Source organism: Muntiacus reevesi, chromosome 2, assembly GCF_963930625.1.
Source record: "Muntiacus reevesi chromosome 2, mMunRee1.1, whole genome shotgun sequence".
Lineage (NCBI taxonomy): Eukaryota > Metazoa > Chordata > Mammalia > Artiodactyla > Cervidae > Muntiacus > Muntiacus reevesi.
Window position 1 is genome coordinate 4,893,674 of NC_089250.1, and position 14,688 is coordinate 4,908,361.

Below are 14,688 nucleotides of genomic sequence, written 5' to 3' on the forward strand. Positions count from 1 at the left end.
CAATTGAAACTCAGGCTTCAGGTATTCAGGGATGTGCAATATCCCCAAGAAAAACACTGTTCCTATTACTTTAGTATTCTCCAGATTCGAGTGTTTCTTTTCCTCTGATCTTAGTCCATCATTTACGAGAAGTTAAGAAATGTATAAGAGGGAAACAGGGACATAGAAAAATTGAGAAAGCTTATTTTAACATATAAACCTGCAATAGAGAATTAGTTCAATAAACTACCATAAATGATATAGATGAAAATTCTACAGCATAGAAATTGTGCTTAAAATGTCCATGATGTTGCTGTTCAGTAGCTCAGTTGTGTCCAAGTCTTTGTGACCCATTGGACTGCAGCATGCCAGGCCTCCCTGTCCCTCACTGTCTCCTGGAGTTTGCTCAGACTCATGTCCACCGAGTCGGTGATGCCATCCAACCATCTCATCCTCTGTCATGTCCTTCTGCTCCTGCCTTCTATCTTTCCCAGCATCAGGGTCTTTTCCAGTGAGTTAGCTCTTCACATGAGGTGGCCAAAGTACTGGAGCTTCAGTTTCAGCATCAGTCCCTCCAATGAATATTCGGAATTAATTTCCTTCAGGATTCACTGGTTGGATCTCCTTGCAGTCCAAGGGACTGTCAAGAGTCTTCGCCAACAACACAACTCAAAAGCATCAATTCTTTGGCACTCAGCTTTCTTTATAGTCCAACTCTCACATCTGTACATGACTACTGGAAAAACCTTAGCCTTGACTAGATGGACCTTTATTGGCAAAGTAATGTCCTGCTTTTAAATACACTGTTTAGGTTTCTCATAGCTTTTCTTCTAAGCAGCTAGCATCTTTTAATTTCATGACTGCAGTCATCATCTGCAGTGATTTTGGAGCCCAAGAAAACAGTCTGTCATTGTTTCCATTGTTTCCCCATCTATTTGCTATGAAGTGATAGGACCACGATGAGTCCATGATGTTATTAGAAAGAAAACAGTGATTCAAATCTGTATAGGCAGGTTTGTTAAAAAAAAAAATAAAAAATCATGTGTTTGTACAGACTTAAAAATAGGAAGGAAATGAATTAAAGTACTAACAGTGACATTCTTTGGGGAATATACCCACAAATTATTTTAGTCTTATGATTTTCCGTACTTTATGCAAGTTGCTCATTTTATAAAATGAACACAAATTAGGAAGAATTAAGAAGAAAGAGCAGAAGCCAGAAACACTTTTCTTACCCACCTTCACTCTTTGCCACACACTCAGACTATGTCAGTGACATGAGAAAAGCTGGAAAAAAAAAAAAAAGAATAGCCCCAGTAAGGCTCAACAAGAAAATTCTGCAGCAGAGTGGACACAATGCTGCTCTGTCTTCTACGCATACTAATGATGATCAAATAGAAAGTGCTACCTCATTGAGGAGGAAGCTTTAACTCTTTCCACCCATGGGTTTTCTTCTTTGTTGCATCTTTTTTTTTTTTTTTTTTCTTCATTCTTCTTTTTTTTTTTTTTTTTTTTAATATTATTTTATTAGTTGGAGGCCAATCACTTTACAACATTTCAGTGGGTTTTGTCATACATTGACATGAATCAGCCATATAGTTACATGTATTCCCCATCCCGATCCCCCCTCCCACCTCCCTCCCCACCCGACTCCTCAGGGTCCTCCCAGTGCACCAGGCCCGAGCACCTGACTCATGTATCCCACCTGGGCTGGTGGTCCGTTTCACCATAGATAATATACATGCTGTTCTTTCAAAACATCCCACCCTCACGTTCTCCCCCAGAGTTCAAAAGTCTGTTCTGTACTTCTGTGTCTCTTTTTCTGTTTTGCATATAGGGTTATCGCCACCATCTATCTAAATTCCGTATATATGTGTTAGTATACTGTAATGTTCTTTATCTTTCTGACTTACTTCACTCTGTATAATGGGCTCCAGTTTCATCCATCTCATTAGAACTGATTCAAATGAATTCTTTTTAACGGCTGAGTAATATTCCATGGTGTATATGTACCACAGCTTCCTTATCCATTCATCTGCTGATGGGCATCTAGGTTGCTTCCATGTCCTGGCTATTATAAACAGTGCTGCGATGAACTTTGGGGTGCACGTGTCTCTTTCAGATCTGGATTCCTCAGTGTGTATGCCCAGAAGTGGTATTGCTGGGTCATATGGCAGTTCTATTTCCAGTTTTTTAAGAAATCTCCACACTGTTTTCCATAGTGGCTGTACTAGTTTGCATTCCCACCAACAGTGTAAGAGGGTTCCCTTTTCTCCACACCCTCTCCAGCATTTATTGCTTGTAGACTTTTGGATAGCAGCCATCCTGACTGGCGTGTAATGGTACCTCATTGTGGTTTTGATTTGCATTTCTCTGATGATGAGTGATGTTGAGCATCTTTTCATGTGTTTGTTAGCCATCTGTATGTCTTCTTTGGAGAAATGTCTGTTTAGTTCTTTGGCCCATTTTTTGATTGGGTCGTTTATTTTTCTGGAATTGAGCTTCAGGAGTTGCTTGTATATTTTTGAGATTAATCCTTTGTCTGTTTCCTCATTTGTTATTATTTTCTCCCAATCTGAGGGCTGTCTTTTCACCTTACTTATAGTTTCCTTTGTTGTGCAAAAGCTTTTAATTTTCATTAGGTCCCATTTGTTTATTTTTGCTTTTATTTCCAATATTCTGGGAGGTGGGTCATAGAAGATCTTGCTGTGATTTATGTCGGAGAGTGTTTTGCCTATGTTCTCCTCTAGGAGTTTTATAGTTTCTGGTCTTACATTTAGATCTTTAATCCATTTTGAGTTTATTTTTGTGTATGGTGTTAGGAAGTGTTCTAGTTTCATTCTTTTACAAGTGGTTAACCAGTTTTCCCAGCACCACTTGTTAAAGAGATTGTCTTTTTTCCATTGTATATCCTTGCCTCCTTTGTCAAAGATAAGCTGTCCATAGGTTCGTGGATTTATCTCTGGGCTTTCTATTCTGTTCCATTGATCTATATTTCTGTCTTTGTGCCAGTACCATACTGTCTTGATGACTGTGGCTTTGTAGTAGAGTCTGAAGTCAGGCAGGTTGATTCCTCCAGTTCCATTCTTCTTTCTCAAGATTACTTTGGCTATTCGAGGTTTTTTGTATTTCCATACAAATTGTGAAATTATTTGTTCTAATTCTGTGAAAAATACCGTTGGTAGCTTGATAGGGATTGCATTGAATCTATAGATTGCTTTGGGTAGAATAGCCATTTTGACAATATTGATTCTTCCAATCCATGAACACGGTATGTTTCTCCAACTGTTTGTGTCCTCTTTGATTTCTTTCATCAGTGTTTTATAGTTTTCTATGTATAGGTCTTTTGTTTCTTTAGGTAGATATACTCCTAAGTATTTTATTCTTTTTGTTGCAATGGTGAATGGTATTGTTTCCTTAATTTCTCTTTCTGTTTTTTCATTGTTAGTGTATAGGAATGCAAGGGATTTCTGTGTGTTAATTTTATATCCTGCAACTTTACTATATTCATTAATTAGCTCTAGTAATTTTCTGGTAGAGTCTTTAGGGTTTTCTATGTAGAGGATCATGTCATCTGCAAACAGCGAGAGTTTCACTTCTTCTTTTCCTATCTGGATTCCTTTTATGTCTTTTTCTGCTCTGATTGCTGTGGCCAAAACTTCCAACACTATGTTGAATAGTAGTGGTGAGAGTGGGCATCCTTGTCTTGTTCCTGATTTCAGAGGAAATGCTTTCAATTTTTCACCATTGAGGGTGATGCTTGCTGTGGGTTTGTCATATATAGCTTTTATTATGTTGAGGTATGTTCCTTCTATTCCTGCTTTCTGGAGAGTTTTAATCATAAAAGGATGTTGAATTTTGTCAAAGGCTTTCTCTGCATCTATTGAGATAATCATATGTTTTTTATCTTTCAATTTGTTAATGTGGTGTATTACGTTGATCGATTTGCGGATATTCTTTGTTGCATCTTTAAGCTGCCTTCCTTCTAACAGCCACTGTAGATGTAGAAAGGATGTAACAGAACTCTTCACATCCTCTCATTTAAGATTCATAATGCTAAAAATTCTCCAAGCCAGGCTTCAGCAATACATGAACCGTGAACTTCCAGATGTTCAAGTTGGTTTTAGAAAAGGCAGAGGAACCAGAGATCAAATTGCCAACATCCGCTGGGTCATTGAAAAAGCAAGACAGTTCCAGAAAAACATCTATTTCTGCTTTATTGACTATGCCAAAGCCTTTGACTGTGTGGATCACAATAAACTTTGGAAAATTCTGAAAGAGATGGGAATACCAGACCACCTGACCTGCCTCTTGAGAAATCTATATGCAGGTCAGGAAGCAACAGTTAGAACTGGACATGGAACAACAGACTGGTTCCAAATAGGAAAAGGAGTACGTCAAGGTGGTATATTGTCACTCTGCTTATTTAACTTCTATGCAGAGTACATCATGAGAAATGCTGGGCTGGAGGAAGCACAAGCTGGAATCAAGATTGCTGGGAGAAATATCAATAACCTCAGATATGCAGATGACACCACCCTTATGGCAGAGAGTGAAGAGGAACTAAAAAGCCTCTTGATGAAAATGAAAGAGGAGAGTGAAAAAGTTGGCTTAAAGCTTAACATTCAGAAAACTAAGATCACGGCATCTGGTCCTATCACTTCATGGGAAATAGATGGGGAAACAGTGGAAAGAGTGGCAGACTTTATTTTTTGGGCTCCAAAATCACTGCAGATGGTGACTGCAGCCATGAAATTAAAAGACGCTTACTCCTTGGAAGGAAAGCTATGACCAACCTAGATAGCATATTAAAAAGCAGAGACATTACTTTGCCAACAAAGGTCCATCTAGTCAAGGCTATGGTTTTACCAGTGGTCATGTATGGATGTGAGAGTTGGACTATGAAGAAAGCTGAGTGCCGAAGAATTGATGCTTCTGAACCGTGGCGTTGGAGAAGACTCTTGAAGAGTCTCTTGAACTGCAAGGAGATCCAACCAGTTCATCCCAAAGGAGATCAGTCCTGGGTGTTCACTGGAAGGACTGATGCTGAAGCTGAAACTCCAATACTTTGACCACCTCATGCAAAGAATTGACTCATTTGAAAAGAGCCTGATGCTGGGAGGAATTGGGGGCAGGAGGAGAAGGGGACGACAGAGGATGAGATGGCTGGATGGCATCACTGACTCGATGGACATGAGTTTGAGTAAACTCCGGGAGTTGATGATGAACAAGGAGGCCTGGCATGCTGTGATTCATGGGGTTGCAAAGAGTCGGACACGACTGAGCGACTGAACTGAACTGAACTGAACTGAATATTTTGCTTCCTTGGCTCGATGGACTTTGTGAGGTGCTGGAAGGCACGAGACTCAAGAAAGGACAGAAAAGCAGTAGTAACTTTTTACAAATCTCCATTATTGCAAATGGATTATTAGGAAGAAATATGCCTTTTTTTCCCCAACATAGAATGTTGATCTGCACTCATGCTTTTGGAGCAGTGATGAGAAAGCAGGACCAGTTATTGAGGACAAGGTTTACTTTTGAAAAGCTGGAAATAATTTGCCTGAGAGAATGCTTTTATGTTTCTCTTCGGAGTTGTGAATAGAGGCACCTGCCACTCAAAAATGTGGTACAAGGACCAGTAGCATCACCATCACTTGGGAACCTACTAGGGATGCAGGTTCTTGGGCCCTACTCCAAACTTATAGCATCAGAATCTCCAGGGATCTATGGTTTAACAAACTCCCTAATAATTCCTATACACACTCACATTTCAAAACCCCTTAAGAACATCCAAAAATAATATCAAGAAATCGCACTCAAAGTTGAAAAGGAGGCAATTTTATTCCTCTAAATATCTAATTTCTCTCTTATCTGAGAGAAAAACATACTATAAACCCTCACCCTAACAGTCATGATAGAGTATGGCTTTATTGCACATCAATAAATAGAGGTCAGGAACATTTAAGTGGACTGGCCCATACCTGCTTTCCTTTCACAGTCAAGCCCCAGGAATGGGCTTTTTGTTCAATTTCTCCTTTCACGTCTTCTTTGAAGAAATGCAACTTTGAACTAACAGTGTCACTGTTGGGAACTGTTTTGTGCCTGCCATAAATTGTGTCTTCCTCTGTGTGACTCTCTGATGAGCCAGTGCAAAAATAGGGACAAAACCAACAAAAATTTGCAAGGAAACAGGAAATGCTCTAAAACACAGGAGTCTGCCAGCTTAATTTAGTTGTTCTTTTCTTACACATCACTGTGCTATATGATTTTCTGCCTTTTTTTAGGATCATGGTTAATTGAACACATAAAAAAATTCTTTTTGACTATAAGCATACGACAAAGTATGAAAAATAAGTGAAAAATCTAAGCTGTGCATTTGGGATCTTCTTTTCTCATATTATTCACTATAAGGACCAACACTTTTATAAACCTAACTTGTGAAAAATGTTGATTAATTACTTACTATGTCTTAGGAACTTTTCAGGGTCATAATTTCCTCTAATCAAAATTTATCTATCCAATTTCCCATTCTCTCCAAATGCTGCATTATGCTAATATAACATATTGAACTATGATGGCAGTGCATATGAATGACTGTGTTCCCAATATTTTTCTCCCTTGCTTTTGCATCAGTTATCTAATAATGCTTGTAACAACAGCAACAAAAATCACAAAACCTCAGTGGCGTAATATGGTAGTATTTATTGCTCACATGTCAGGGGTCAGCAGGGAACTTGCTGGGGGCTCTATGTCTGCTGACAGCCTCGCTCACTGGGATGTGCACCCAAAGGCTGTCCACTGGTCTGGACCAGGCTCAACAGGGCTAGCAGGGCAGTTGGAATCTGCTCCACGTGTCCCTCACGCTCCAGCTGGCTGCCTTGGACATGTCCTCGTGGAGATGATAGAGTCACAAGGAAAAGCAAGGCTTCTTGAGTCATAGACTTGGAGGTACCGCAGTCACACTTTTCCTTCATTCTATTGGCCAGAGCCAAGCACATGGTCAAGTCCAGAGACAGAGGCAGAGGATGCTTCAAAGTTAAATGGTGAAGGGGATGCAGACAGGGTGAAGAATCAGGGCTATGTTTGCAAGGAGTCTGCCACACCTCCTCATCCAGTCCCTCAACAAGACTTGCTGAGTACTCTTTGGAAATTCTTTCCACACCCATGCAGTGTTCTCTACTGTATCACAACTACCGCTTCAGGCCACCATGACCTCTTTCCTACAGCCTCTTAACTGGTCCATACACACCTTTCTCGTCCATTGCTTCTTAGACCATTCTCAACGCAGCAGTGAGAGCAATCTTTCTAATATGAAAATAGAGAGTAGAGCTGACAGATAACACACCACCACTTGTAGGACAGATAGCTGTGTGAAGTTGTTTTATGGCACAGGGAGCTCAGCTTGGTGCTCTGTGATGGCCTAGAGGGATCAGACAAGGGGCCGGGATGGAGGTCAGGAAGGAGGGGATCCGTGCATACTTACAGCTGATTCACACTGGTGTAGAGCAGAAATTAACACAACATTGTAAAGCAATTATCCTCCAACTTAAAGAAAATCTTCTCTTGTGGCTCATTTACTTAAGTCCATTGAATGCTCTCCTGCTGTTCTCAGGATGTGTGTAGAACCCTGCCCCATGGGAGTGTGGAACCTGCCCCTCCAGCCCTTCTTAGCTCTCCTGTAGACGCTGGCTCCACCCGCCCTGGCCAGCTGTTCCCTTCTCCAGTGCTGCACAAAGCTTCCTCTCCCTAAACTGGTCTTTTCCTGGTTTAAGACTATGCATCCATCCGACTGCATGCAAACATCACTCCTCCACTGTCAGCCCCCAGACCTGATCACAATGGGTCCTAATTTTATGTTCTCAAAGCTGCTTACAATTTTCCATTACTGCCTTTGCCACTTTTTATAACCAACAATGATCGTGTCACTAACTGATTAATGTCCACCATAAAACTAAACCATAAAACTCCATGATGTCACTAGTCTTGTCTGTAAGTTTGATTTGGCTTACTAAAACATTTGCTAAAATATAAAATAAATTATGTTTTATTTAATTTTGAATACACAGTTGATTATATCTTGAACTTAAGTGAAATGACTATGTGTGATGGTGCTGTGTACCTAGATTCTTTTCATACAATTACATATAAATATAGCAAAACATCAATCATTTCTGCACCTTCCAAATTTATCAGCCAAATTCACTCATTAATTTGAGCACATATGCCTTGCCCCTGGGAATAAAACCATGAAATAGATTAACCAGATTGCTGGTAAAATTATTCCTGAAGGTTTGTGTTTATTTTTTGGTCATTTAAAAAAAAAAGATTACATCCCCTGTAGGGGGAAAGCATAAATTCAAGTCTGTTTTGTATTCTAACAACTAAGAGGCAATACCTACACATTCAAGGTAGCTAGTGTTTCCCTCTGACAAAAATGCAAATTATAATGAAAATTGCAAAAACATATGCATACAGTAGTATGTAATAGTGATTTGGTGTAATCAAATTTTAAGAAATTCAGAAATTTGGTCAATGCTTTTTCATATGTGTTGACCTGAGGAGTTATGTAACTACAATAGATTATCCTAGAAAAGTCACATTAATTTCAGGAATATTTCCCTCTTAATTCCACACTTTATATTTTGCAAACCTGTTCTCAGACTCAAAAAGGAAGCCCTTTAAACTCTCTTTGTCATGGGGGTTTGACTGAGTTTGGACCTTGGATTCAAATTGGACTATAGTCCTCCTCCTGGCAATTTGTAATTAGGACACAATGGCATTAAGCTGCCTGCAACCAGAATGTCAGGCAAATTCCAAGACTAAATCTCCTCTATTTAGGGAGGGTATGTAGGCTACTGAACAATCAGAGAAACACAGTCTGCAAGAAGGAGGGAAAGAGAATACAGCATAGACACAGGTGGACCAAGGAGCTCTTATGGGGAGACAGAAAAGAAAAAGAAAAAGTGTGTAAGAGCAACATGACATTCTTGGTTCTTGACGTTCTCATTTCCAAGGCTAAGCCTAGAAAACCCTGTCTGTGTTTTCTGTCATACATTTTGAGAGAATTCCTTAAACCATGTAATAAATACCCTGCCTTATTCAGTGAATATCTATTTCCTACAAGAAAATAATTTCTGGTCAAAACAGAGAAGAGAAGAGGCTGGTAAATAACTTTAACCCCCAGAGAACAGTCCTTTTGGGAGTTTCTAGGTCCTTTCATTCTTGGACCGTCCTCATGGGACTTTACCTGGACATTTGTTTCTTATGGTGAATTATAACCCTACAATGGGGCCTCCTATAGGAGAATCATCTACTTTTAAGGCCAGAAAAATCCTTATGGAAGTTTTTTTTGTTCTTTTACAGGTGTATCAGAGCCACTTGTGAATTTTACAGGAGCATGGAATTTGGGGCCCAGCCAAATTTAGTGGTTCTGAATCACTAGATTGACATCCACAGGTGATTACTGTATTTATGTATTATTGTACTATTATTATTGTATTACTATTATTAATATTGTATTATATTATTGTTGTATTGTATTATTGGAGACATCAGCCCAGCAATCCATCCTTCAAAAGTAAAATCATTGAGGTCATTAAAAAATAGCTATTGCTATGTATTAATAACAAACAATCCCCAACTCCATGGTTTGAAATAATAAGAACGATTGCTTTATGAGTCTGTGGGCCATAACTGGGCAGCTTTTCTGGTCTTTGCCAGATCCACACATTCATATTTGTTCACAGAGGTGCTCAGCTCTCATATAGCTGGGCCCTCTCACATGTTTGGGTGAGACAGGCTCAAGAAGGTCCTGAGCTGGGACTATTAGGCTTTCCGCCCTGTGGTTTCTTGTTCCAGCAGGCATCTCATGGTCCTAAGATACAAGAACAGAAGAGGGTAAGGCCCCCTGAGAGGCAGTTCAGAACTGACACAGTGTCGCAGCCTTTGGATTCCACTGGTCATAGCAGGTCACACATCCCACCACCATTCAAGGGGTCAGGAAGTCAACTTTACTGCTGGGTGAGAAGAGCTGCTTAGTCTTGCAAGTGACGTGGATCCAGAGAGGGGTGAATTGCTTCAACAAATTTTTACAATCCATCTACTGGAGGCCCATAAAGGGTTAAGCAAAGCACAGCAAAGAAATAGGTTCCCTGACATTTAGTTGAGTGCTTTTCTACCACTCAGGTTTAAGAGCCCCTTCTCACAGGTCTTAAATATAGGTTCTCCCTTCAAGCTTCCCTGGGACTAACACTTGAGAATACTAATGGCGAAGGTTGGCTGTGGTTCCCTTTCTGCTTGAGGCTCAGTGTCAGCCCCCATCAGCCAGCACAGCCTGAAGAGTCAGTAACTGCCAGGTGGCTTAGAAGGACTCAGAACACAAAGCCAAGAAAGTTTCTCCAATTCAGCCCAAGTGACCCAGCCACCTCCATCAAGATGAATGCATCTTGGGATAGTGCAAACCATGAACATTTCATTCTGCTTTCAAATGCAATTCTCGGGAGTGATTGCCTTATCAACTAAGCAGCCAAATAAGCTCATTTCAGCAGAGGCAGAACTGGATACAAATCAAGTGAAAGCTAGATGCAGGAACTGGAGGTAGGAGGTAAAAACAAGGGAAAAGAGAGTGGCAAGATCAAATGGAATAAATAGCCATTTATATGACAGTTTTGCTCCAGCAAACAGTGTGGAAAGAGGAAAAGGCCATCACTGGCATTCCAGGTCTTCCAGCATCAGTGTTCCAATAGCACTCGCTACTTCCTGCACCGTAGATCCCACATCACAGAAATGCAATGATGCCTTAAGTAGAACCAGCAAATACTAGCACCTAAACTAGTGGTTCTCAATTTTGGTGGCCCAGTGAGATTGAATTTGGAAATTCTGAAGTCTGGCTGCTGCCTCACTAATCCTAATTTGATCAGTCCAGAGTGTGATTTGAACACTGGGACATTTTAATTTTACCTCAGAGTTGTTCTATTCCACCATCTGGGCTGGTCCTCTCTGCATTTTTATACTAAGTCTCATCCTTAGGGAAGTGCTAACAACTGTCTTCGGGCTTCTCGGGTGGGTCAGTGGTAAGGAAACTGCCTGCTAATGCAGGTGATGCGGGTTGGATCCCTGGGTCAGGAAGATCCCCTAGAGAAGGAAAGGGCAACCCACTCCAGTACTCTTGCCTGGAGAATCCCAGGGAAAGAGGAGCCTGGCAGGCTACAGTCCATGGGGTCGCAAAAGAGTCAGACACGACTGAGTGACTAAACAACAGTCTTCACTGTGTAGGACTCCAAATCTTAATTTTGTTTCAACTCCCCATTGAGTTTGAATATAGCCTTGATTTGAGGACTTAAGGAGATGTCTGGGTAACTTAAGTCATGCAAACAACCTATTGTTTTAGGCTTCGGTTACATACAGAGTCTTCTGCCAGAAGCTGTGACGGAGAGGAAATAAACAACTTGGTCCAAAGAAGAAGAATGACACCTATGCTGTTGAAGTCACTACAAGCTGACCCAGAGCAGACAAATCTGTGAGGATGGCAGATGGCGAGCTAGACTGCGCAGAGGAGGGGCCAGCCCCCAGGGCTACTGCTGCCCCAAGTTGTTCAGAATCACCCACAGACTTCCGCTGAGCATCCAGCCACAGGCTGGAAAAATGAACCACTCAGGACTGAGAGCCAGAACCCAAACGTGAATGCTCCTTCAACCCATGCCCTGTGAGTGGCCCTAGAGAAAAGACAAAGTCCCTCAAGCCTCCATTTCCTTAGTCGTAAAACAAAGTAATAGGCGCTTCTCACCTCAGGGTTGTGGTGAGGCTTAAATGAGGTAGTTCAAGTAAAACAAGAAGCACAATGCCTGATGCACAGTAACTGTCTAAGATGTGTTAATAAGTGATTATTAACTTGGGCTTCCCTGGTGGCTCAGCTAGTAAAGAATCTGCCTGCAATGAGGTTCGATCTCTGGGTTGGGAAGGTCACCTAGAGAAGGGAACCACTCAACCCACTCCAGTATTCTGGCATGGAGAATTCCATGGACTGTATAGTCCACAGGGTCGTGAAGAGTCGGACATGACTGAGCGACTTTCACTTTTATTATTAACTTATCAATTCTGTTAAGAATAGAATAACAACAACAATAATACTTGATCTTCAGATTCTGTCTTGAAGGCGTTTTCTTTGACCAGAGGATAGAAAAAAAAAAAAAAGTAAATTCTGAAAGTTAGCAAAAGTGAGAGTCAAGGTGAAATCAGGAGGTAGAAGAGACAAGTGAACACAGAATTAGACTAAGGATGGTTGCAGACATAATTTGAACAATTTCAGATGTGTGGCAAGAAAGCTACGAGGTTGTGGTAAGTCCACCTCTCTCTCTACATAGTGTAGTCTCAACACTACATCCCACAGGATTGAGGAGACCCCACAGGTCCTCCTTAAGCCTGGCAAGACAGTCTTCTCTCCCCACCAAAAACCACCTGATGGCCCAGGCCCCTAAAGATATCAAAAACAATTCCATCACACCGTCTCCTCTTCGCTTCAGTCATGAAAGGTTATCCTGGGCTCTTAACCTTAATGAGCCCTATTTATCCCCTTATCTAACCCAGTCTAATGCCTTCCTGTCCATTTCCTTTAACCCACACAGTGCTGTTCTTGTTGCTGTTGTTCAGTCACTAAGCCGTGTCTCATTCTTTCTGACCCCATGGACTGTGGAACGCCAGGCTCCTCTGCCGTTCACTATCTCCCAGAGTTTGCTCAAATTCATGTCCATTGAGTCAGTGATGCTATCTAACCATCTCATCCTCTGTCGCCCCCTTCTCCTTCTGCCTTCAATAGTTCCCAGCTTCGGGGTCTGTTCCAATGAGTCGGCTCTTCACATCAAGTGGCCAAAGTATTGGAGCTTCAGTTTCAGGATCAGTCCTTCCAGTGAATATTCAGGGTTGATTTCCTTTAGGATTGATTGGTTTGATCTCCTTGTAGTCCAAGGGACTCAAGAGTCTTTTCCAGCACCATGAGTGGAAAGCATCAATTCTTTGGCACTTAGCTTTCTTTATGGTCCAACTATCACATCTGTACACACAGTGTACATTCAGAAAATCCCCCAATATCCTCATTTCTCTTCTGAAATGAACTCCCTTCCATGTGTCCCTATGTGGAACCAGGCTGCCCCCAAGAACTGTCTCCCTGCAGCTACCCAGAGGACTTGCCATAATTGTTTTGTTCTTTCTCCCTTGACTACTGAATCTGGAAGAATCTTCAGTCCTTATCACTGCTTCAAAATAAGTGTTCTTCTCATCTCCCTAAACAACTCCATCTTCCTTGAATTTTTTGCCATTGGGATACATCAGCTACTCTTCCTCCTTGGTTCTGCCATCAATAGATCTATCAGAAATTTTCTCACTATGAAAGATTTTTAACAATCTCCTTGCTTCTTGAGTTCCAAAAGGATCCCAGTCATCATTCTTGGTCATTGCAATGGCCATGTAGATGATTTTTCCATCACCTTAATCCCCAGATCTTTGTCCTTCTCATCTTTTACTATAAACATCCCTTTACCTTTTCTCCTTCTTGAGCCACATATTACCACAGCCATCTCTGGACCTAGTCACTTTCTTGACATCACCAGTAACTTTGTCCTTCCAAATCTCAAGTTCAGGCCTCCCATTCTCTCACCATTCCTTCATCCTTCTAGCTCATGCCTTCTAATAGACTGACTCCCCCTGTAGTGTGACTTCTGACTTACTGATTCAGCTACCTTGTCACTGTCTGTTTCCTTAATCATAGCTTCATTTTCCTCCTTTTCTGGTGTAGATTTGATTCATCATTAGAATGAAACCTCATATTATCATATGCAGGATCATACTCTCATGTATTAATCAGAATTCTGCTGAAATAATGCTACAAATGGTCCAAAATTTCTGTGGCTGATAAGAAGAGAGATTTACTTCTGAATCATGCATCTGCAGGGCAGCTGAGTCAGCTCAGTATCAAGCTGAAAACTTGGTTCCGATCTGGCCCACATGACCTCATTCCAGGACACACAGTTGCCCAGAGCAGGTTTTTCTCATGATGGCAAGAGCTCAACAGAATCAACCAAATCGTACAAGCATGTTTCAGGTCACTGCTTGCATGACAACTGCTGTACTCTATTGGCCAAATCAAGTCACATGGCTGGGTCCAAGGTCATTGAGATAATGGTTAATGGTAGACACTGTAAGTCATGTGCCAGGGGATGCAGATGTATAACCTTATACATGAAACTATAAACTATACACGAAACTATACGTGAAACTATAAACAATATTTCAATCCACTCCACCTAAACACCATTATCTCTCTCTCTCTATTGAAATTACCAAACAAAACTCCAATTCCTCTTTAAACACGTGGAATCCACTCTCAAATACCTGAACACAGTTTGAGAAAAATGCCACACCCTAATGAATGACCTCACCTCATATTCTTGATTACTGACTTCAAGTGCTACCTAAGTGATTCCCAGCAAGTCTAAAATCCCCTGGTCAAATTTCCCTTTTTATTGAGATAACTATTTAATATCTCCTCAGTTCTCCCATCTCCAGCAAATAGACCATCCTCCATATCAGTGATGACTTCTTATTTCACTGAGAAAATAAAAACTATCAAATAGGACTCCCATCTTCTACAACATCCAATTTACCAACTTTTCTTCTCAGAACCTATGTACTCTGCCTCACCTACTGCAAGATGTT